At 48.8% G+C, this 24259-nt stretch overlaps 1 protein-coding gene across 2 annotated transcripts in view; it reads left to right on the forward strand.

The window, feature by feature from the left end:
- The window catches only part of Ubx (ultrabithorax), a 157511-nt gene extending 145002 nt beyond the window's left edge, over window positions 1-12509 (forward strand). For both annotated transcript variants that reach the window (XM_076367579.1, XM_076367580.1), the window contains one exon: window positions 9922-12509. The gene's annotated coding sequence lies outside the window, so the exon portion shown is untranslated. The remainder of the gene's footprint in view (window positions 1-9921) is intronic.
- Window positions 12510-24259: the final 11750 nt, after the last annotated feature.

Here is a 24259-nt window from a genome sequence, read left to right on the forward strand (position 1 = left end):
CCGGTCGTCACACATCGCGATATTGAAATAACCATTCGAGACTCTTGGTAAAGTTCCCGCAAACTTCCTTACGCCCGTGAACCCTGTACAAAGGCAAAGAACTTGGAAATTGTGTGCGACCGAGGGGTTGAACACGCCGCCTAATTGCGATACACTCCGCGGGACGCCAGCCCAGCTGAAACATGCACTTCCGCAGCTAATGGAAACTTTCGAAATGCAAAGGATGCATGTACTCTGCGTCGCTTTCCATTTTTATCGATTTTCTTCTGTAATCGTTTCATTGCATCAACTCCATCGTTCTATTATACTGTATTTACATAGTTCATTCCAATATGGCGTTAGCAACTACACAGTTCAACAAGTGTCATGTAGCAATAATTACAAAGTTATTAATATTCACACCGATTTAAATTCTCACGAGCTACTTTCTAACAGTGTTAGAGATGATTACGAATCTGTTTATATACTCTGTTATCCAACATCACGGTATCTAATTCAACTGGAAGAAATATCACGCTTAAATCATCATCCCCGAAGCACGCTAATCTGTGTTCAAACTTCTAATTATCTTGTACGCCACGGGTAAGCGGCGAGTACGTGAAGCGAAGGGGGTTGCCGACAATCGCCGGAATCTATCTTCTCCCTTGGATCGCGTTGAAGCAGCGAAGAGGGGCCGGGACTTCATAACACGGCAATTGGCGAGGAACGAGCGCAGGGAAGGGGGTTAGAGGGGGTGGGACAGAGACAATAGCCCATACACTCGGCGAGCACACAGTTACCGTTGGCATGAGAGCCATTCACCGGTGCGGTGCGCGCGGTTAAAAAGAAGCGAGGGCGTGTTGCCCGCTTCCGCCGCGGTCCCCTTCGTTATTCTAATGCCCCAGAAACTCGCGCGTCTTTTCTAAATCACGCCGGACGGGGGTTGAACGGGTGAACTCATCAGTCTTCGTTACACTCTCCACTGTTTCCCGTCGTTGCTGCATCGGGGCCAAGGCTGCATAACGCATTTCAACGAGAAAATTAAGAAAATCAGACAAATAATTAACAGGAACATCGATTACTCTACAGCTATCATTGATCATTCCTAAAACTCAAAAATCGTACATTTACGAATAGCACTTAATTCCTCAATTCATTCAATACACCATATACCTCATAAACGTTCTCCGAACTCGTCAATAAAATTACCATCAAAACTCGCGAACGAAAGTTTACTCTTCCAAGCCACCTAAATCAGATTCCTGTGGTTTTAAAGGAGCGTTAAAAAAGTTCAGCGGTCCTGCGCTCTGGCGAAATATGAGAACTAATTGCAAACGCAGTCTACAGGGAGTTGGGATCGCGGAGGGACTATGGGGGTTGGAATTTGGGGGTGGTCTCCGTGGGTCGCACAGTTCCTTCCACGTTCACGGGGAACTTAAGAAGGAAGCGGAGACGGAATAGAGGGACACAGGGGCAGGGCCGACAACATAGTTATACCCAGCGCGCATTGCCAGCTACGCCGGTGTGTTTTTCATTTTCTTTATATCACCCTTGACGCTCGTAAAACCATTACCCGTGACCGAGCGAACGCAACTTCTATATAAACCGTATCGGTGTGCGCGCCATCATCGGGACGCCTGCGCGCGCGGCGGAGGGCTCGCTCGCGAACCTCGCGCGCGGTCTTTGATGACGATGGGAGCTTCTTCTGCTACCTCGTCCCACAAGCGGGACGAACCCAATTTCCTTGGCGACGGGAACCCTCCGATTTCCTCGACGCTCGCGCCCACGGGATGGATTCCGCTTGCTCGATACCGATTACTCATGCTTCCGAGTTCTTGTTGGTCTGCCGTGGATCCTCGATGAGGACGCTGCGAGAGGATCGTGTACGAATTTAATCCTGTTAATCAGAGCTGGCACTTGATTTGAATTGAAGCAAGACTGTTCCGTTGAGAAAAATTTGAAACTCGGTGTGGATGGAATGATTAGTTGTAGGGGTTGTTTGCCAAGCAGCTGTTATTGCTGACACCATGATCCTCTAAGTTTCCAGTTTATTTCGTCAACCGGTTCGTTAAATTCACATCAATCCTCGACGCGTTTGCTAACCGATCGCTATCGCTATCAGGCTTCCATTAGGCACAGGTCTACATCATTCATCCATTGACCCAATACTTTCCGCTTCCGTGTAGCTTGCTAGACTCGCGCAACCGAAATACTATGAACGAACCATTACACACCGTCCTAGAGGATGGAGGCGAAGGGAAGAGAAAGAAAGTGGCTTGATACTCCGATGTGTAGATAAGTCAGTTAGCGACTCGCTCTAGCGCGTTCCAGCGTCGAGCCTTTTTTGCGTAGCTCGCCCTCTTATTGCTCTCCTCTCTCCTTTACTCCTGCTCACTCCTGGCGGGTGATTCATCATCGGCGTCGTCCTCTCTCCTTTCTCTGGCTCGGTTGGCTGGCTGGTCTGGCTGGCTCGCTCGCTGGCTTGCTTGGTTTCTGGCTTTCTGGCCCCTGGACCCCCGTTGCCCCCGTCTCCTCCGTTCCCCTCTATCAACTCGGTCTTCCTCCATCTCCTCCTTCTCGGACCTATGTACTCGTTTTACTCCTACACTGGAGCCGTACCAACATGCAGTTCTGGCTCGGCAGGGCGCTCTTTCTCGCTGTTGGCTTATAGGTATTCCCGCATTTCTACCCGGCACATCCTGGAGTCTCCGACCGCCGAGATATCTGTGCTCATCCGCTGAAAATTTCAACCTCGCTCTCGACCGACTCGGTTCACACCTACCGATGACGTTTTAATATTCCTCGGTAACTTCTATGATCGTCCCTCTGTTTAGCAAACTTGACTAGGAAGAAGTCATTTTTGAGCTATCTCTAACACAAGCCTGCTAAGTTCCATTAAAACTGAAGGAATTTTACAACTACTCTCCGTCCAATCTTAATTAACCGCTTCTTACTTCTTCCTACTTCCCCAAGAATCATTCTATCACTAATTCCCCAGCACATACATTCCATTTCCACGAACAATACTCGCATAGATTCAACTCGTACTCCGCCACAAGCTCCTCCAGAGATTAATCAAACCCAACCTGAGTTCCGACGCAGATCCCAAAATTCCTAGCACGATCGATCGTCTTCGTCAGTCTCCCGATTAGCTCCTGGCCCGACAATCTTCCCCGTTTCACCCTCAAGAGTCCCGCCGAAAAGTGGCACGGCGTTCAGTCACAGAAGCGAAGGAGACGCAGCTCTGTTTCCCTTTCGGCTTAAGGACGCTGGCTCGGTGTCCGATATATCCCGTCGCACCCGGCCAAGATATCTGCACTCCCAGGTACACCCACTACAAAGGGCGAGTATATATACGCGCAGCTATAAAACACGCGAAACGATATATTACCCGGCGATATCACTCTCCGGCACGAGGCGATACGGTAATATTTCGCCGGGGGGAAGAGAACGCTTGGAAATGTTGCCGGTGTCGGCGGTGTAAACACTGCGGGGGCACGGCAGAGATCACCAGTCGCCGGCCGAGGGAGAGAGACGGAGGTCCGGGCACCGTCGCCGCGGCTCTCTTATTTCCTGCTCGTTCCTGACGCGGTTCCCTTCGTCACCGCGATCGAATATGATGCTTTTCCAAGTCCCCCGGCGCCCCCTCGCCGACACCGAACGATTCAATTATACGAGACACGGAACTGTGTTCCGACCCCGCGGCTCCGAGGATTGATGGCCGTGATCCTCCGCGACATACGCTTCGGAATTCCCTTAGACACGCGTGGGCGAGGGATAGAGGTGTTTGCGTCGAAGGAGGCTGCGATAGCCGGTTCAAATCCGTCTGCTCGAACCGCTCGGCGACTTATTATTTCGGTGCTTTAGGGGATGGAACCTGGAACCCTTATTTTAGACTAGAACGTAAATTGTGAAGTTTCGATATGGATTCTGAGGAAGATTTCTTCAACCCATTCGAGGCGGTGATTTTTTTCGGTCCCCAGGAGCGAAGAACATAAGGACGTTATTATTATTGCACACACGGTGAGCAATCGGTCTCGAATGGGTTAAGTAATACATTAGAAGACTTCTATTAGTTATCAAGAACATTTCTTATCCTCGTCAATTATTATATTTAGACGATATTACCTATCATCTCTCCAAACGAACATCACCGTAGCTCCAGATAGATCCGATCGCAGAGCCCTCCGGCAGGACGAGTTTCCCGTACAATTTTTTCTATCGCATTTCGGCATCGGCTCCCCAGTCCGAGCGAAGATCCCGCGATGACGATTGCGTGTGTCGGGCCAGGACTGCGGGCAGAAGATGAAGTATGTATCGCGGCGTTCCCGAGGAGAGCTCCGGCTAGAAGGGACCACCTTCGGTTCCGAAGGTGGGATTCCGGTAATTCGACGCGTTCGGTAGAAAAGGAGGAAGAAGGGAAAATAAGAAGAGGAATCAGAACAAGAAGAAGAGGAGGTGGAAGGAGGGGGAAGAAGACCGATGGTGCCGAACCCCATCGGGATAGACGGAGAGAATGGTATTTAGGGGTTGAGGGGTGGTAGGGTCTAGACGAGGACGGAAGAAGCCCGGAGAGAAGTGGGTTGGGAATACCGGGGGATAGAGTAGGGGCGGGAGGGCGTTCCACGGCACCCTGCATGGGGTAGCTTGCAACCTCACGCGACACTAGAGCCATCTATATCCCCGGAGATTTATGAGTTCCTGGTGCAGCGGCTGCTCGCAGCAACTACACACCACGCGGAGTATCGGTCCGGTGCGGTGTTGGTGCTGCCCCCTGTCGCGACGGGCGTGCTGTTGCCCCGCGGGGGTTACGCGCAATTCGCGCTCGTGCAACGTCGCCCTGATAAAAAACCTGCGACTCGATCTCAATCCGATGCTTCTGCGAAACTTCCTCTCTCTCTGCGCGCGTTCCCCCCTTTGCGTCTCGCTCTCGATCGCGCGGCGTTGTCGGACGGCTGGTCGGTTCGTTTGTTGCTTTCCCTCCTTCCTGCTCTCTCTTCCTCACTCTCTCTCTCTCTCTCTCTCTCTGTTTGCCTCCCTCTCTTTCGAATCCTCTCCACCCCCGCGCCGCGACTTGAAATATCGATCATCATTGTGTTCCCCACGCGTTTATGGACTGCGAACGCATTGAAATTATAGTTCCACGCCGTTGCGGGGGCTGCGACCGCGCGACTGGACAGCTTCGCAGGTCTCGTTGCTTGAGGAATGAACGCTGTTGCAATGCTTATCGATGGGTTGAATTTGTAATATGGACTCCGTGTGCTCTTCAAACTGTGCTTGGAAGCAATGAGAAATCATTTCATCCGTCTTGAACTCGAGAATTTCATACAGTTTAACGTTCTTCAGAAGCCTTCTCGATCAATGCTTTATCTAGGATAAAAGTGATCTTGATAACCACTGGAGAAAGCATCCCAGTTATCGTGAGACATTAAGAATTGTCATCGATGAATACAATTTTACCAAAAAATTGTGATAGCAAGAAGACTGGAAATAATCCTCGAAAAAGTATACCCGGAAGAGTAAGTGGAGAACGCAGAGGAAAGGAATCGAGGGTAGAAGCGAATCGACGGAAGGAAATGCACTCGTGGGTCGAGATTTTTCAAGAGCCCCCTCGACGCGGCCGTCCATTCGCACACCCCGCGATATCCTGCAGGGGTAACCGATGAAAATAGCGAGAGTGGGGTTTACCGGTGCCGGCACGAGGGTACGGGACGACGACAACGATATGAGTACCGGTATCTACCTACCTATGCTTCTGCTCTCCAACCCGAACGTCCCACCCCCTTGATGCGGCCGGTTTACGAGCAACCTGTGGTAACGAGAGCGATAGATAATAACCGCTCCGTGCTCAACCCCATCCTCTGCCCTCCCTCCCTCTGCCCCCGTTCTCGCGCCGTCTCTCTTCCTCCCTATCCCGGCGCAACGGCGGCCCTCGCACGTGGATATTACCTTCGGTTATTTTTTCTCGATTCGCTGACTACGATTTCTTGAACGCTCCTCAATCCTCTTACAATTCAATTCTGGCAGTGCTTTCATTTCAATGCATAGTTTTGTCTTCATTTTCGATATTAACCCTTTACGTTCTGACGTTCTTCACTAGAAGTATTTTCACATTTTCTGAGATAAAGACGATATTTTGTAAATCTAGAAGAGAAATCACATGAATATTGAGGAACGAAGCTGTTTTATTTCGATGTTTCTCAAATTGATGCGTTATACGGAGTATAATATTAAATATTAAATTGTACTGTACGAAATCAATTAGTGAGTCACCTCTCGAGTGCGAAGGGTTATATTCGAATGCAACGTGGTAACAGTGATATGGAGTTCTATATAGTTGAAATTAGAATAAAGTATGAAACATGAGAAACTTGTGAAAATAAAATTTTCGTCAGAGCTCTGAGTAAAATCAACGACGGATGAATAGTAATATTGTTTAGTGTAGAAGATACCGAAGATGTTTGCGAAGAAAGTGAATGCCGTTGCATCTGCGATAGAAACATTCGATCCCCGTATCTGTGCCACCGTACGGCACGGCGAGCGGAAGTCGAAATAAATTTCCGCAGAGAAAGCAGTACGAAAAGGGACAAGGCCCGATCTCCGAATGACAGATAAGGTTGTTTTGCCGGGCGTCGCATCGGGATTTGTGCTCTCGGTTTTTGCGAGCTTTAAGCAACATTAGACTCTCGACGTAAAGGCACGCGGAACGGAAATTTATTGCGGCTTAAAAAGTCCGGCTTCCTTCGGAAATCCTGATAAATGCGCGAAGAAGCAACGCTCGTGTACGTACATTAAACTCTCGGTGGCTGTGCTCGTTGCAGAACGCTACCGTTTCGCGAAGGGAGAGAGGAGGGCCAGAAAGGCGAATGTAACTCTAGGCCGAAAAGCAAACTACGCCAAAAATGAAATACAGCCGCGGCACAAACAAACGTTAACGGGGCCAGGGCGGTTCGCGCAGCTTCTTGAATAAATTCACCGGATTTCTTGCCGCTCCATCCGCGTTGCGCGATGTCTTCATCGCGGCGATCCCGTAATCCTTCTTCCGGTTGGATCCTTTGCTCAGTTTCAACCTGAGGAGATTATGATAATTCGCTAATGTTTATTCAATCGGAATTGATGCATGATATTTTAGAAAACTCGTGTAATTTAGGGGTTGAGAATTCATTACTCTCTATGTAATTAAAATACATTTTCGAAGACACTCAACTTCTCTCAAGTGAAACGTAGTTCAAGACACCTGGTACATTAAGAAATAATAACAATTCTGATGATTTTATATTAGAATTAGTATCTTGATAAAATAATCTTCGATCACACTTATCCAATCGAATGGAGAAATCTCCAATATTTCACTTAACAACGTATTGCCTTTTATTCTGTTTATCTTTTCTTTTATTTCGTAAATCTCGAAGTGAACTTGCAATTCGTCAAATACGGTTCTCTTTCTACAAAACACAGTTTCTAATCGAATTGAATAAATTCAATCGAAGATAATAAAGGAGGTTGTAGTTATAGTTCTTTTCAGGCGGTCTAAGTGTTAACCTTCTGTTCCCTTAGTCTCGATGTATATTACCCCGAAAAATCGTTTCATTCTCGCTCGAACGGAGGCCATTTCACGCGAGTAAATTCCGCCGAATGAAAGATAAAAATCAATTTCGATTGGATTACGCGAACGGCGAAAAAATCAGTGGATACGAATAAAAGGAATAAACGGAAGCCCCCGGTCGGAGGAGAATAAGTTCGGCGCGGAGGGATGTTCGTGGACGAGCGAAGAGAGAAGCCGGTCGTATAAGAGGGGTAGATTGAACAGTTGGCGCGAGTTTGCGGCTGTAAAATGTGCCGACCTTGCCAAGACCCGGGGGAACATCCTCTCTCTACCTTTCCGTTCCTTTATCCGGCTTTGTCACGACGGCCGCTGGCAGCCGGGGCGTGCAACTTTTTCGAAATCTTTCCAGAAATAAAGCACAACGCGCTCCTCCGCTCGCTTCCGCGGGCATTCGTGATTCATCCTCTGGCCGGCGAACTGCGATCGCGGGTCGCGCACACGATATGACAAATGGGAACGGGAAAGAATCGCCCGGGAATATAAAGATAAACAGGAACGGTAATTCGAGAGATATTGCCCGGAGAAAGATGCCTCGGGGCCGACGGCGAGATTTGATAGATAGAAATTGCGAAAACATCGTTCTCGCTTTTTAATTTTGAGTAAGGGGCTCGCGAAGGATATACGAGGGATATTGTTCGAATATGTTGGCGAGGAGACGTGGATCGTAAACTGAGAGGCCATTCCGATGATGGGTTTCGGGGCCGCCATGTTCTCAGACTCCAGCGTCATTTCTTAAAATTCTACAAACATTTTTGGAAGTATTTTTATATTTCTCTGTCACTTAGAAATGGACATTCCTTTGCCTCTTGAACGTGAAATTATATTAATTGCTACACTTATTTAATATATAAAAATATCTAAAATTCTAATCATGAAACTTTCTAGAATAATTCCACTTCCCAACAATTTCGATTGTTCGATACAAATATAACACCTTTCGCAAACACTACAAGCTACACAATAACAGAATCACAATAAATCAAGACACCCTGAAACCTCATTTCAACTTAAACCAGAATCTACATCCCCGAGAAGCTAAAAGCGAGACGTTCAATACCAAGAAAAGATATCACTTTTCACCCTAATAATTTCGCGGGGAAACGGATCGGGGCCTGCGAGGGAAAGCGATACGCGTGGAAAGAGCATCGGCACGGACGTATCACGGGCATCAAAAGGTGGTAAGAACGTTCGGATGGTGGGGTGGCGGAAGGCACGGAGCGGTTATAGAAAAAGAAGACAAACGGTGGCAAGAAGGCGAGGATCGGAACTGGCAGCGGATTGGCAATGCGCTGGCGCTCGATGTCCCGCCATTCCGCCCTAAGACCTTCCCGACCCAACCCCTTTCGCTCTTAACGCGGGCTATCGATATCTCCGAGATACAAACACCAGGAAACCGAGGGCTCAACGTGCGTGTGGCCGGACAAGGCAGCACGTGCATTCATCCCATTACAAAAGGAGCTGAACCAGCGCCGGACGACCCGACCCGTCGTGTCCTCGACACGTTCAACGTATGAACGTACCCCCCGAACCTTGAAACGACCTGGCCAGCTAGCTGCACGGAGCTCTCCCACGTTTCCACCCCTTCGGCTTCCCGGCCCGCGAAACTTATGGCGGCCTTTTCGTTGGAAAATCTTCTGTTATCCGGCGGAAAATCGACTCGCCCGTTACCTAACGAATTTAAGAACACCGGGCCGGAGGGGGTGGACGGGAACGTTTCTGTCCTCGGAAATGTTGAAAACGCGCCCGAGAAACAGTGACATAGTAGACGCTCAGGAATTCTTCGCTGATGGATGAGGAGATTAGCCACGTGTACTTCGTCTGCTCTATTTGTTGGCCCTGTCTCCTGTAACGGTACCGGAGGACATTCTCCGCGGCGTTCGTTGTAACGAGATTGGCTGAGCCCCGGTCGCTTGTCGCGAAGATATTATTCTATTTTCGGTCCGGGTTACGCAACAACGGTGGAGGGATTTTGTAACTGTTATTGTGACCGACCGGGCAATTTTTGTGTCGGGTTTATTTTCGAATTGTCGCGCAGATGCTTGTCCGCTCGAGTGAGAAGTGTAAGTATTTGGGGGTTGGTTGCCAAGTCTTTTGTTTCATGAAGTTACACGTGGAACATCTAACCCTTATATTATTTGGAGTGTTGTATTTTGAACAATGGATTTTAGTGTTTCCAATTACCTTTATTATACGGTATAGAATATAAGGAGGAAACATAGAATTAATTTGTGTTAAGGATGTTTTAAAGTATTCTGTCCGTGTGTGAAATTCGAATAGCATCGATTTCCGTGAAGGTACCCGTCACCTAACCGTCGCATTTCTGATTTCTGTTTCAGGTGAGTGGCAGGCTGCATCCACTGTCTCTGTAATGCCAAATAGATGGTCGATGTGCGTATCTGTCGATCGTCAATTTATCGGTTGCGGCGAATCGGATGCTGCACCCGGTGAGTGACGAACCCGCCTCCCGCTCCCCGCGCCAACCACCACTACCACGAACACTACCATCACCACCAACCACCCCCCAGGAACCTCCTGTAGCTCACTTTAACCAATATGCCCGCAGACCAATCAGTATCCAAGTGCACACTGACGTCCGTACAAGCCTAGTATTGTCGTAGTCCTCCACCACCACCGCCACCCCCCTTTGTGGTCTCTCTATCTGTAGTTCCTGCTTTGGCGCAGTAGTGTGTAGATAGAGGGGGTGAGTTATCGGAGTAGTTCCACACTTATACCGATCTCTGGCGAGTTTCGAATTGCGAAGAGATCGTCCGGACGCGTAGAGAGAAAGCGAGAGAGAATGCGAGCGAGAAAGAGAGAGCGTGAGGAAGGGAGTGAGTGCGAGCGAAACAGAGAGAGAGAGAGAGAGAGAGAGAGAGAGAGAGAGAAAAATATCCAAGTGAAACGGAGGAAAAGGAAAGGAAAGTCGGGACCGTGAACAGAAACAAGGAAACAGCGAGAGATCGAAGGGAAGTCATTCGAATCTTCCAGACGTTCTTCTTTTCGTTTCTCGTTTATCGCGATTGCTTTTCGTCCGTTTCGTTGTTTCTCGGGCGGCACGGTGCGGTAAGGTGCGCGCAATTCACACTTTCAAACGAAAATACGTAAACGAAAAGGCTAAGGAGAGAGGTAAACGTTAGTAAGTTAACGCTTGGGAAGTAGAGAAGCGTGTCCGGCCTCGCGAGTTCCGCGAACGAACGCGAAATGTGGGGAGGGAAGATTTTATTTACATCCGCGCGTTTCCCCGGTGAACAAGTTTCTTTTCGAACGGATCGATGTATTATACGAGAATTAAGAGAGAACCTGAGAAATTTAACGACGAAAGAAAAAAAAAACGAACGCGTGTCGCGATCACTTTCCCCCCACGTCCCCCCGTCGTTCGTTCGCGCTTCCGGTTCTCGCTTCTCGATCGTGTACGCGCCGCGGTACACCGGCTTCCGGAGCGTGTCGCGCTACGACTGCTGTTGATGTTATGTTTTTGTTAATTATTTTTTTTTTATTGCCTGCGAAACGACACGAGCACACGTTTCCATCGTCGCCGACGGCTGCGATGATCGGCCGTTCGCTCGCTCGCCCCTTTTGCGTTCCCGAGACGCGGATTTCCGTTCGAAGGGGCGAATGAAACGCGGAACGCGGAACGCGGACGATGCGAACGTGCGTCTTTCGATCGGTACAAATTATATATGTTGATGTTCGATGATTTTGTTAAATGTTATATAGAATCGTTTTATGCGGGGCGTGCGCTCGGTGTCTGCCCGAAAGAGGAGGGTGCGGGGCGCGCGCGCGAGAGAGAGACTTCCTCCCGAGTCGAATAGCTTTTTTGGAGTACGTTTGCAAACGAATCAGTGGATTCTGATCATCCAACGTTTCTTCATCGTCTTCATTTTCTTCTTCATCTTTTTCGTCTTCTGATTCTTGTTTCTTCGCTGTTTAATCCCCTACCATCCCCCCCCCCCCCAATTCCGATCGACTGATCGTTCGACGTGCCCGGCGGAGCGAGGTGCCGGAACGAACGACAGCGACGAGAGCCCTGTGCGTGAGAGCAACATTTAATTACATTGTACGTACCTACCTAGTACCTAGACGCCTACCCAGACACGAGGTTGTGTGTGGCGCTATCCTAAGCAAGTAACAACTATTCTAGTTAATGAATGTATACGAATAGCCGCTAAGAGACACGCAAGAGTAAACAGTTAAACGCAGTATTTCTAAGAGGAATGTAATGTTAATAATTATTTATTTTGTGGATCTCGGTGATACGAGCTAGAGAATGTGAGAGAGTCGTCATGAGAGAAAGAGAGAGAGAGAGCGAGAGAGAGAGAGAAAGAGAGAAAGAGAGCGTGAGAGAAACGTGAGAAAAGGGAGATTACGGAGAGTTCAGAAACGGAGAGAACGAAAAAAAAAATAAAATAAAGAAACGTGGACGCGCTCCGCTCCCGTTCCGATCTGTTGCGCCGTAAACGTTTCTGACGGATCCTTTTTTGTAGGCGAGCGTGTTTAGGCCTAATTTCTTCGGGGGTAGGCCCGGTTATACTCGAAGCGGTGTTGTAGCGTAGCGTTGTATCTCTGTAACACACACACACACACACACGTCATCGGACGAGCGCGGCGAGAAGAAAATGGTAGACGGCAAAACGCAGCAATCCTCTTTTTGTAACATATTAGGGTATTAATTGTTTACCAATCTGAATCCTGATTGTATGTAATCCGAGAGAGAGAGAGAGGGAGAGCGTGGGAGAGAGAAAGAGAGAGAGAGAGAGCGACCAGGGCCGCAGCTGCTGCCTATACATGCGTGAAACGTTGTAACCGGTTATACAGACTCTTTTAGGGGCGGTTGCTGTTCTGAACGCTGAATTGTAATATTACCTTGATTATACGATTACTAAGAAAAAAAAGGAACAAAATAAATGCGATATGTAAACCTTGATCATTCGTGTTGTTGTTTTTTTGGTTCATTTTTTTGTTATTCCGCCCGACGCCCTTGGCTGCGACCGATCCATCCGGGAACCAACGCATCCCGCCTGCCTCCCGCACCACCCCTCTCGCCGGCTACTTCCGGCGATCCGTGTTTCCCGCAATTATTTTCTCCTACTACGTGTACCGCCGTATGCGCGCTATGATTGTTCACGCGAGAAACAGCTGCTTTCCCGGCTTACTATTGCAATACGCACCGTAGATTACATGGATTACGTGCACTCTCTTTCTTTTACAATTTATGGAAAGTAATTCGTTCGATGTTTTTATTCATAATTGTACACATTCTTGATTTATCGTTTAATAAACTCGTTATTAGATCTAGGCTTTGGTCGCAACGTATTCGCAGCTCCCGCTTTCGCCTTGTTCGATTTGCTCCTTTACTCGGATATTATTAGCTCCACGAAAAGATTACATAGATCCAAACGTAAACTCGCATTTCCATCGATACTCTCCGAACACTCTAATACACGTCCACGCGAGAAGGAAATTCACACAGTCGAGAAGTCACCGCGGGGACAGCTCTCGCTAACCTCACGAAGGAAACCGCAACTTTCGAACAGCCGTCGATCCCAGCGCCAAACCCATTGGTTCGCGATCAGCTGCAAAAATCCCCGCCGAAAAAAGAAAAGCATTCCCACATCCGCGGCGTCACGTACGTAACACGTGTACCCCGATCGCCGATTTACATACTCGCTGCGTACAGCTTATTTGCCATTCAAATACCGCGAAACGAACGAACGGCCGAACGAACGTACGAACGAACGAACGAACGAACGAACGAACGAACGGAGTCCTATTTTCATCAACGGATTCCATCACGGTTACGCGCGGCCGTGTCTCCGCACCGTGGCTCGATTACACAACGATCGTTCGCTGGTTACGTAACCCGCCGCGAAGAGAGAGAAGAAGAGCCTCGCGTAAGGATCGCGCCGATAAATCCGGTTTCGGTCCGACTTAAGGGTAGTTGGTGAAACGAGGGGCAGATATTTCGCTTTTGTCAATTCCTGGCCGATAACTCCGTTCGCCGGAGAGCGATCGCGCGGCGGAGGACGTGCGACGGTTGCTTTACGACGCTTAAGCCGCGCGTTAGGCGTGCTTCTTGGTGTACCAGCTCCTGGTGCCGCCTTAACGGGCGCTGCGTTGATCCAGGGTCGAGCTTCCTCTACGGTCGAACCATAAGTCTCGCGATGCTCCCGGATATTAATATGTTATTGCGGAAAGACGCCCTCATGAAAGTCGACAAGGACTGGAAAAATATGTCTCGCGCGTCTCGACGTCGTCGTCGTCGTCGTCGTCGTTGTCGTCGTCGTCGTCGTCGTGGTCGTGGTCGTGGTCGTCGGTTGGGGGTGGCGAAGCGGCAGTAACTCGCCTATACCAGAGGGATGATGCCGGCGCGCTCGCTGCCGGCTGCTGCTGCCGCTGCTGCTGCCCGGCCTTATACACCCTCATGCTCTTGTTACTATCGTGCCACGACGCGGGGTGTGGTCGGGCCAGAATTCACCAGACGCCATTTGTATTAATGAAGCTCCCGACAATGGTGCACGCTCGATGAATTATGTACTTAGGTTCGAACCCGAACGAAACGCGGCTCGCCGATCCGCTCGGCTTCTACTTTGCCAGTGACCTCACGCATTCTGCCCTCCTTTGCCGGACCTCCCGCTTCCTGTCTTCCTTCGCCACCCCCGCGAAGCGTTTTGTAACCCGTTTACGGTGTATTCTTTGGTGTTTGAGTTCACCTTTCTCTTGATCGCGGTGTTTCGAAGCCGGACGCAGCTGCGGGATTATTTTCAATGGTGTTCATTGAGTCGTTGGAGAGGACGCCTCTGGTATCCCTTTGCAGGTTGAATAAATTGATTTTTGTTAACGACCGATGCTTTAGTTCTTTTATTTTTCCACCCTTCTCCTGCTTCGTTCGATAGCGTTATTTTCAGGAGTTTAGCGTTTGTTTCGTTTGGTTTTTAATCGACGAGTGGAAGACGCGTACGACGGTAACGGCGGGATAGGCTTGGGCAAGCTAAATAGGAGAACGCGTAGATCCATTCGTCAGTTTCATTGTTAGCGGCGATATAATTGGAGCCATTCATTTATCGCCGACGTCTGACACTCCTCTTTCTATTAAAACGTTACCGGAAGGAGGGTTCATAGTTCCAGAGGAAACATAATCTCGAATATACCATAGGGGTGGTTTTTCAGTCCCCAGTTATGAAAACGTATGTAAAGATAGCAGTCACCGTCGAAACTCGCTCAATCCTTGTCACCCATCATTAACACTTTGACTGCCACGTAAACACCCGTCAAAACTCCCATGTAAAACAGTTTTCTCCATTAACCAGAAACCGAGAAATCAAGATTCTTCATTAATAACTGCTCCACTGTCTTTCTATCTCATATATCCAACAAAATTCGGTTCGTTCGATACGTCGCCAAGAAAACGCATAATCAAACGTGGCAATCAAAGTGTTAATTCCCAAAACCGAATATCAAACACTATAACAGATATTCCTTGTACCACCATACCACTATTTATATGACCGCACAACAAAGAGAATTACAATCTCAACACTCAGCGCAGTCTCCCGGCAGCTGACCTTGACCAGCAAGCAACGTCTCATGCGTCAGCGTCTAAGTCGCGTTCACGCCTGACACAACGCAAACTCTGCGAGCGTTATCCGATTGAACGCGGAGTCGCCAGGCCGGCTAAGCCCAAGAAACACATCAAGGCTAATCCACACGTGGCGGATAAACGTTGCTCCGTTCCCAACTGGCCCGACAGCGGGAGAGGCGATCGCCCGGGCCGGGCTAGGAACCCTCGAGATTTCCATCAAAGATGGAGAGCCCCCGTCTGCGTAAGCGCGACCCATTACCGAAAGACGTAGCGGGCATCCATCCCGGCCTTGGCGCGGATAAAACGACCGCTTTACTTCGGATTACAGGGGTGCAATTTACAGCAGACGCGGGAGCACCTGTTCGTTCTTGAAGAAATGGAAAGGTGCCGGGCGAGGAACCCTCGGGGGCGGCCGGACGGGGGTGTGGGAATAGCGTGCCTCGCAAACGTTGCGGTAATTGAATCCCAGTACGTCCCCCTCCACTCTCTCTCTCTCCCCCCTCTCTCTATTTATATATATATATATATATATATATACATGTGCCCGCTTAAATATATACCGTCTCCCCTCGCCGTGCTTCTTTCTCCACCCGTTCGCTTCTTCGCAGCATCCAACTTCACCTGGAATCTTTGACGCGCAGCGTAATCGATTGATATCGACTCCGGCCAACGAAGTGCGCAGGATCATGAATAATTCCAAGAAACGCATTCCCCGGGAATCTTCCGGCGGGGAGCTTGAAGTTCGAGACAACAGCTGGTCAGCGGGTAGTTCCGGAGGTAGTTCCCGAGGCGACCTCAACGACTTCGGGGGTAGTTTCGGCGAAGTCATCAGTAGAAACGTCGGGGACCGTGTATCCTCTAGACACCACGGTATTTCACTGTAGCGATGCTTCACCGTGACCCCTTTCAGTCCTAAGAATCTCGACGCTTTAGCTGATGATCGAGGCCGCTATTTGTTAACGACTGATTCATTCGATGGACTGCTACTGCCTCGGCCGTTGCGAGAGAGTGCTTGTGTCTTGTAAAGTGACTTTGAATCGGAATATTCATTACGCCGTGAGATTTCTTTCGTTTCGAAGTAGTGTAATAGGCTACTGATCAACAAGTACAATCGAACGTCGAACAAACCTCGATCGCAAATCGTCGAGACAATTGCAGCTACTATTCGCCTCTCACGTTAGTGCATGATGGCGAGGTCCGAGCTTCTCGAGTGTAAAAGTCCCCTTAGGCACTTTTAACCCTTTGCGTACGGTATTTCGAGAAATCAGATTTGGAAGATTAAGTCGTGGATAGCTGATCTAATTAGTCGAACAGCAAGAGATCAGCAGTTTCTAATCAAGCAATTGATATATAATTTAGCTTCATGTGTTGGTTTTGTTTCGAAGACTCTTGGTAAAGGGTTAAGCCCCAGGCCGTTCACTAACGTGAATAATACTCGTATCTCGAACAAGTGTCTATCGAATATAGTTCAGCGATCCAGTCCAAAGGAAAATCGTCAGCATCCCCTAGGAACGAAACCGGCTACACGGAGGCTGCGTCGAACAAGGTGCTCGGAGGTTCCCGATGCACGATCCTCGCGTTTCCAGCAGGCGATACGCGAGGAGGCTCCGACAGACGAGCTCTACGTAGCGTGCTCCGCCCTCATATAATTACTTCGCGCTCCGTTCACGCCGGTTCCGAAGCGCACGAAGCGTGCTCGCTCGCGCCCTTTCCATCCCCCTTTTCAACCTACACCGACCGTATTCCGGCGGCGTACACCCGCGTGTTCTTGCCCAGGGTCTACGGGCACGTCCGTGTGCGCGTGTTCGCGCGCGTGTCTTGCCCGCCGCGGCGCGGCGAGGCGAAAGGGTGTGAGAATAGGTTTGCCGGCCGGCGCGGCAGGGCGGGATCCGCTGCGGAAGGGGGGGTTATTAGGCAACGCAGCACCTCATCCCTCATCCGCGTAACCGCACCGCAGCGTGTATTATGTAACAACACGGAAACGAACTGCGGGCCCGACCCGCTCTCGGTCGCAGAGACCCGTCGAGAGACGCGGAGGGATGCATCCAACGTTGTGTTGTTGCTGCCGTTGTTGCCCCTGCTGCCGCCGCCGATATTACACGGCGCGCTAACAACGATGCGCTCGCATCCGGCAATAAGTGCTGCGAGGTGCAACCCTCGGCCCACTTGGTTGCGGAGGTGCACTGATTTCTTGAGTTACCTGGCGATTGATCGATTCGTCGGTGATGTTAGGGTTGGTTTCTTTGTTTAGGTTTTATATTGAGTCTTGCGTTGGAGATTGGGTGGTTCTTAGGAAATTCTATTTCGGAGATATCGAAGATTAACCCTTAGCAGTCCTATGTCGAGTCAGACATTCTATTTTACCGCAACCTCTACCTGTTTTAACAATTTTTCTATGTTTATTTGTAGTATCGCAATTGTAGCACTTAAAGGTAACATTTCAATGAATCCTGAATGTTCTTGAATAAATAAATAGAGCGTCATATTAAGCGGTAGTTGAATGAACTAACGACGTGAAACTCAAAGTGAGAAACCAAGAGCACTTCGGACCGCAAAGGGTTAACGTTTGAGTTCTGCGAATTTTCTAGTGTTTGTAGACTAGAATATGGGTACTCTGATGTGCAGAAATGAATGTTAGATGAATAATTGTTACTTCTAGACAATAAAAAGAAACCTCTATCGGACAAGCTTAAGTTCCTCGCGAAGTGTTTCGTTAGCCGAGACAGCTTCAATTATAAGGGATGAAAGATATCGACGTACACCATCGCGAACTATTTCCCAGGTTCTTATATCCCTTCATAATTCACGCAACTACAGAACTAATATCCCCAGAAACTTCATCCCGGCAACAACGCGAAGAATCGCGAAGCATGTTTCATAGTCGCCGGCTTACCCTACATTATTTGTAACCGAGGCGCCATTAGCATCGGATTGCCGAACGTTTCATCCGCCGCGCCGCCCACGCGAGATTTCCTCGTTCCCCCGGTTCCTGGAACGGGGAATGTATTACCATGTTGTCGACACATTTCTCGAGGGTGTCGCGTCTCCGGGAAGGTTCCAACCCTACGGCAGCCTCGTTATTCGGGGCCTCCTCCGCTCGGACTCTTCTTCTTCTTCTTCTTGTCCCAATTTCCGGTCGATGAAACACGTTACAGCGTCGCACGGTGACACGTATCATCGGTAGCGCGTTCCTTTCCGCGTTGCTCGTGACGATCGCGGATCGGCAGCGCGCGTCCACCGGCGGCGATATATTTTTAACGGGCCCGCGCTCTAATTTCGCTGCCCCGACGACTATAAAAATGTCCGGGGTTGACGCACGGGCTCGGTTCCGAGTAGCCGAGTCGTCCCGAGATAACGCCGATTCCCGGTGTTTTCCTTGTAAATAGTGAAAGAAACCGACATCACCTGGCACACGCTTTGATCTGGCCATCCGGCCAGTTAAGATGTCAGGGCTTCTTATTAAAATAATTTAAGCCCCGCGGCGACGACACCCTTCCACGAAATAACCCCGTGCCGCCGTCCTCTCGGCCTGGAATAAAATCGAGGATGAAGAATGCCCGCGCGTCCCCGCGGCTGGTTAGTTAACGCCCGAGAAACTTCTCGTCCCGTTCCTCTTGAAAGCTCTCAGCGTGGACCTCGTTATTTTTGCGCTCGTCGGCCTTCAATTTCCAACGATCGCCCCGCTCTCGGACAACGCGCGATTCATTTAATTAGACTTGAAATATTTATTTCTCCATTTGGTTCTATAAGTATCTCTCTGGTGGACAGTTCTTCTATCAGTTCATTGAACGAACATTGATGATTTAAAGAGTAACAAAATCCAGTTGAACTTCTTTTCCATGAACCTAGATTAATTACAATTCTCTCAATCAGTTTCAATAGAAAATCAGTATCCCAATATCATTGACAGCATTACATTTGACACTTAACACCCATATTCCTCTAATCAGTCAAAATCGACATTTACCATATTCACAAAATTCAATATACCGAACCGACTCGTTCTGCTAATAATAACACGTTAAGCATGTCAGTCATTGGTGACTGACGCTTCTGAATGACTAGAAAACAATCGTAACATACAAGATAACTGTGACATGAAAATGTTAATTACGTAATTAAGTTGATAGTAGTGTAATGCAAACATTATAACGTCAAATAATTAATTGTTCCTGCTTTTCTTTGTTACAAAGGAAAAACTACGGGAAAACGCTTAAGATTTCCATGGCGCTTAACGCGTCAACCCCTTGCCGTAATGACGAGCGAGACTCGCGATGAAGATTTCGGGATTAGTTTAATAAACACGAATATCGTTCGATGCGTATGGATCAAAGCAAAAAGCTATTTTGCTATTATCAATATATTATCTCGAAAGAAAATTCGTACATAAAGTGCAGTGGATTTCTTCGCGTTTTTTCTAAACTCTTAGAACCATTTTGCACGAGCTTAGTATCAAAATTAAATAATACGGCAAGGGATTGAACATCCAGCATTTCCCTTCCGTAAAATTCCCGACATACCGATAACAAACTAGCTCCTTATTAAAAGAGCATCGCGTCTTCCCATTGGCACCGGTCCTCCATCGACTGCTTTCCCGGTCAGTCCAATTTCCCCGAGGGCAGGAGTGCGCGCGCGGTCGCCTGAAAAATTAGCGCCTATTAATCCGGATGGAAACCGATGTAGTCAATAGCAGCTGGACCACGTCGTTGTCTTGGACGGGGTTGTCCAACTAAGGAATAATACAAGCGCGCTAGGCAGAGGAGACCGACCTACCCCTTACTATCCGCACACCCGTCGTCCGCAGATAAATCTTCCCGCCCTCTAATTGGCCTTCCCTCCATTTCCTCGTCCCACACCCTGGCCCGACCTATTCCTTCTTCTCTTCTCTTCGCTCCCCGGCTCTCCCGACCCACTCTTCCTTTCGCTTCGTTCTCTCTTCCCTAACCTCCAACCACCACCGCCGCCACCGCCGTCGCCGCCGCCGCCGCCGCCGCCGTCGCTGCCTCTTCCTCCACCTACGCCTCGAACGTTTCTCCTCTTTCACCCGTCTCATCTTGGTTCCACGTTCCCACTCTACAGGCCGGGCACGGCTCCAGGAAACGTTCTCACCCCACGGCCCCCGTGCCACCGCCGCCCGACCACCCCCGGACAACCGTGAACCTCTGGCTTCGCATCCAACCCGGCGAATTATTAGAATTATTAGACATTATATTGGCCGCAGTGTGTCCGTTACACCGCCAGAACTCAATTATGAATTAAGTTATCGGCCGGCTGCCTCGCTTGATGTATCGCTCCTTGGACGAGGCGCGAGCGACGCCCCCTCCGGTTTTAACTACTTACCTTATGGCCGCCTTTTTAATGGCGCGCTCCGGGAAAACGGACCGACCGCGGCTGTTATTTCTCTTGGTCTCCGTCGGTCGCGATGCTTTAGGTGCTTGTTCTTGGGAGATTTTCTTTCGTTATTCTCTTTATTAACCGTTCACTGCCATGGTGGTCACCGGTGACCGGAGCTTCCAAATTGAATCAAAATATTCAGTAACACAAGAGGCTAGGTAATAGTATAATATGAGCACTGTAATAAGAAAACATTAATAATTATTTCTAATACTATTTTCCTGTGTTACAAAGGAATACATCTTACTGTAAAGAAACGCTCGGAATTCTCGTGGCAGTCAACGTGTTAACCCTTCGCACTCGAGAGGTGACTCTCAGTCACCGCTTGATTTCATACAGAAACTATGAAGTAGAGTATTTAGTAATCTAAATTAAACTTTGTATTACTATGAAATATTTAATTAATAGCGTTGTTGCCTAGTTTATCTGTGAAGTATCGTTAGGTTCAAACAATGTCGTCTATATCTCGTCGGATGTTGAATATTTCCAGTGAAAAACTTTCGAGTGCAAGGGGTTAATGGATAGTTTGCGTCGCGTAGGTACGCGGACGAGTATAATAGAATTGTTTATGGGTTTTCGGTGTTGTACCGATTATGTGTATTTGTAGAACTTGGACAGATTTGTTTGTAATTAACGGATGATTTGTACGGAGTGTAAAATCAGGGAAATTACGGGAAGTGTTTTGTTGGGGTAATTCTACGTCCTCGATGAGTTTGGGTCAGTAATTTTCAGGTGGTAAAGTGATTTCTAAAGGTCCAGAGGACCGTGACCGTGGTGTTTGGAGAATTGTAAAACGCTTCTTTCGGAACTGCCCGCCGGAGCTCAGGCGCTAACAAAGAGAAAATAGAGCAACTCCGCGATTTACCTGGCAATAAAGGTTGACCTCGAGCTGTCTTGTATTTTGTCGAGTATGGCACTGTTTTTATCTTGTCGAGATTCATTGGGGCGATGGGACTTGTTCCGGGGGAACCTTGAATTTTGAATGGCCGCCGCGTTTCTGGAGAAGAACGTTTGTAAGTTCCGAAGTTCGAACTGCAAGAGAACTGCTCGAATTCGTGTGTTCCTTTCCAAGACTTTCCACTTGAAGAACATAGAAAAGAATAAATAAATAAACCACATTTATAAACACGTGTCCTTTCCTCAAAGTGGCACTTCACGAATGAAAATTCCTTTAAAATTCTTAATTACATAATACCAATACAACTCTCAAAAATAAATAAACTCCATACTCATTAACCTTCTGCACTCCTCTGTCGAATATACAACTCGACATCAGATTTATTCAAAACTGTGCTTCACTATTGGCGCATTTAAAAATTATATTTTTACACAATCTTCAATAAAATCACTGAAAAGAATAGAATAATATTTCAATTCCTTTTGAAGTATATTTCAAACGAAACACTTGAAACAATACAAAATTACCGATAAGCAAGACGCTCGGAGCGCAAAGGGTTAAATCCTCACTAATTAGACTCGACCCACAACAACACGAGCCCGAAAAGAAACGTTCAAAGTTAGTTCCGAAAAGTTCTTCCCCGGTTTTTACCTGCGCCACGAAACAACCGTAGGGCAATGAAGCATATTTTACCTGACTCGACCTCGGCTGGTCGCATTAAATCGCCCCCGGCCTTCCGAAAAGCCGAATCTAGTCGGGACACCTTAAAAACCGAGGCCACGGAAACGAGGACGCGCACAGTGTTTTCGAAACTGTAACAATCCGCCGACCTAACGGGACACGGCGGTCGAGGATGTTTGCGGAAACGTCGCCGAATCGGCCCGTCACGCGTTAGCTGCTTTATCTCGTTGGCCAGAAGGAAAAAAAAACGGTACCCCATTGTCCCTGGGAAATAAAGCCGAAATAGAGGACGGGGCCCCGGGGTCCGTCGCTCTATTTCCAGCGTTGCGTGGAACCAATGAAGGGCGTCGTAAATCTAGAGCAACCCGGGTGGTAGCTTTTTGCCGGCTTATTTCTCGGTTTGCGTTCGTTTTTTCCGCCTTCTCCCTGGAACCGCCGCCGTGACTCGTTCGTGTCCACCTTGCTCTAAAATAGTTTCCTAAGATTCCGAGCATTGAAACAAATTCCATTTACTCGGCGAATAAGAATATCCTGAGAATCACTTCCCAACGCGGAAGAAGCGACAAATTAGAAAAACTGGACTAAGACACTGTCCACTGCGATTTTTACATTATATCGCGAATCTAAAGAAATTCTAGCGTCGGAAAATATTCTCAAAGACGTCGTTGTCGGAGGAAACATCGAAATCGTTCGAACAGTCGCCGGTTCATGATATTCTCTCGCCGAGAGCCGACCGCATCCCGACCACTTGCTCGTAGCTCGAGAAATCTGCGAGCGTCCATCACTTCGACTCGTTTATTAAGCAGCCACTCAGCGGCTAGTCACAGAATCAATGAGCGCAAAAAGTAATCGTCTCCGCGATGATTAAGAGCTCGTTCCCATTCACCGCGCGCGATCCGCGCCGCCATGATTCACTGGTACGAAAACGGCAGATGAGACTAAGGGGCCCGGGTCCCAGCCAATCTCCGGGCAAACTCGACACAGGGGAGCAGGTTGAAAAATAAGCGGAATTTCACTCGCCCCCGGGACAGGGAAAAAGAGAAGCCGCGGCGATTGCGAAACAAAAGGCACGATAATTGTAGTCGGCCCTGGGGGAGATTGAGGGCGTGCGAGGCGGGAGTGGCGCGGAGAACGGGCGAGTATGGCGGTCGTTCGTAATAAACCCGAAGAAGAGCGGAGCGTTAATTTGTAATCGCTTTTGTGGTTGGCTGATGGTCGCGCCTCTATTGAGTGGTTTCCAGCCGTGGAAAAGGGCCGGGCGGCGCGCGAGAGGGTGAGCCCGCGTGATGGTTATGCAGATCGACGAAGGGTTGGTATGGTATCTGACAACGGTGTAATAACTCGCCCGGACGTGCGCTGCTCGTCGCTGTTGGCGAGCCTGGAAATAAAGGGCAACCCTTTTCCGCGCGCGTTAAATAATTTCCATGCTGGCTGCGGCCGGCCCCGTGACGAAATTCGATTCCGAGACGCGTCGCGGTTGCAGCACGCCCCTTTCCACCCTACCTCGTGTCCCGCTGCTACCGACGAGTCCGATGTTCAAACGTTTTTCCCTTTTTGCCCGTTTCCCTCGGACAGAAGCCCGGTGTCGCGCGTATCATCCGATGAAGCTGGAAATTCTAGTTGGGATAGGAGAGTTGATGGAGATCCGGAGATCGGGAATAATTTTTTTGAAGTTCACCCGTTATACGCGAGGATGTTGAAGACTCGTGAACTGGTTAAGTAAGCGAAAGCTTAGGTTGCCGGATAATTAGAAATAATGGTAGAAAGTAGTTCCCAAGGTATTCGAGGTTACTCGTGTGACGAATTTCAGTAACGTTGCAGCGAGCCCTTCACTCCTTCGCGTCCTATAGCTAGGATTCAATGTTCAGACGACCCTCGTTCTTCCTTGTTTCCTTCGAGAGGAATAGTCACTTGGATAATCCGACGGTGAAAATGCTTCGACAACGGATCGGCAGCGTGCCAGAAATCGGGCCACCGCGAAGGAATTCTCTGAGGGTGCTTGGGCTCGCGTTTCCGCGTCTCTAACGTCGAAGGGATGAACGCGGCGCGAATACAACGCGGCTCCGCGCCACCGCGGAAGAACGATGGAAGGGACGAGACGAAGAGGAAGCGATATTGGTCG

This window comes from Nomia melanderi, chromosome 5 (genome assembly GCF_051020985.1).
Source record: "Nomia melanderi isolate GNS246 chromosome 5, iyNomMela1, whole genome shotgun sequence".
NCBI classification, from domain to species: Eukaryota; Metazoa; Arthropoda; class Insecta; order Hymenoptera; family Halictidae; genus Nomia; species Nomia melanderi.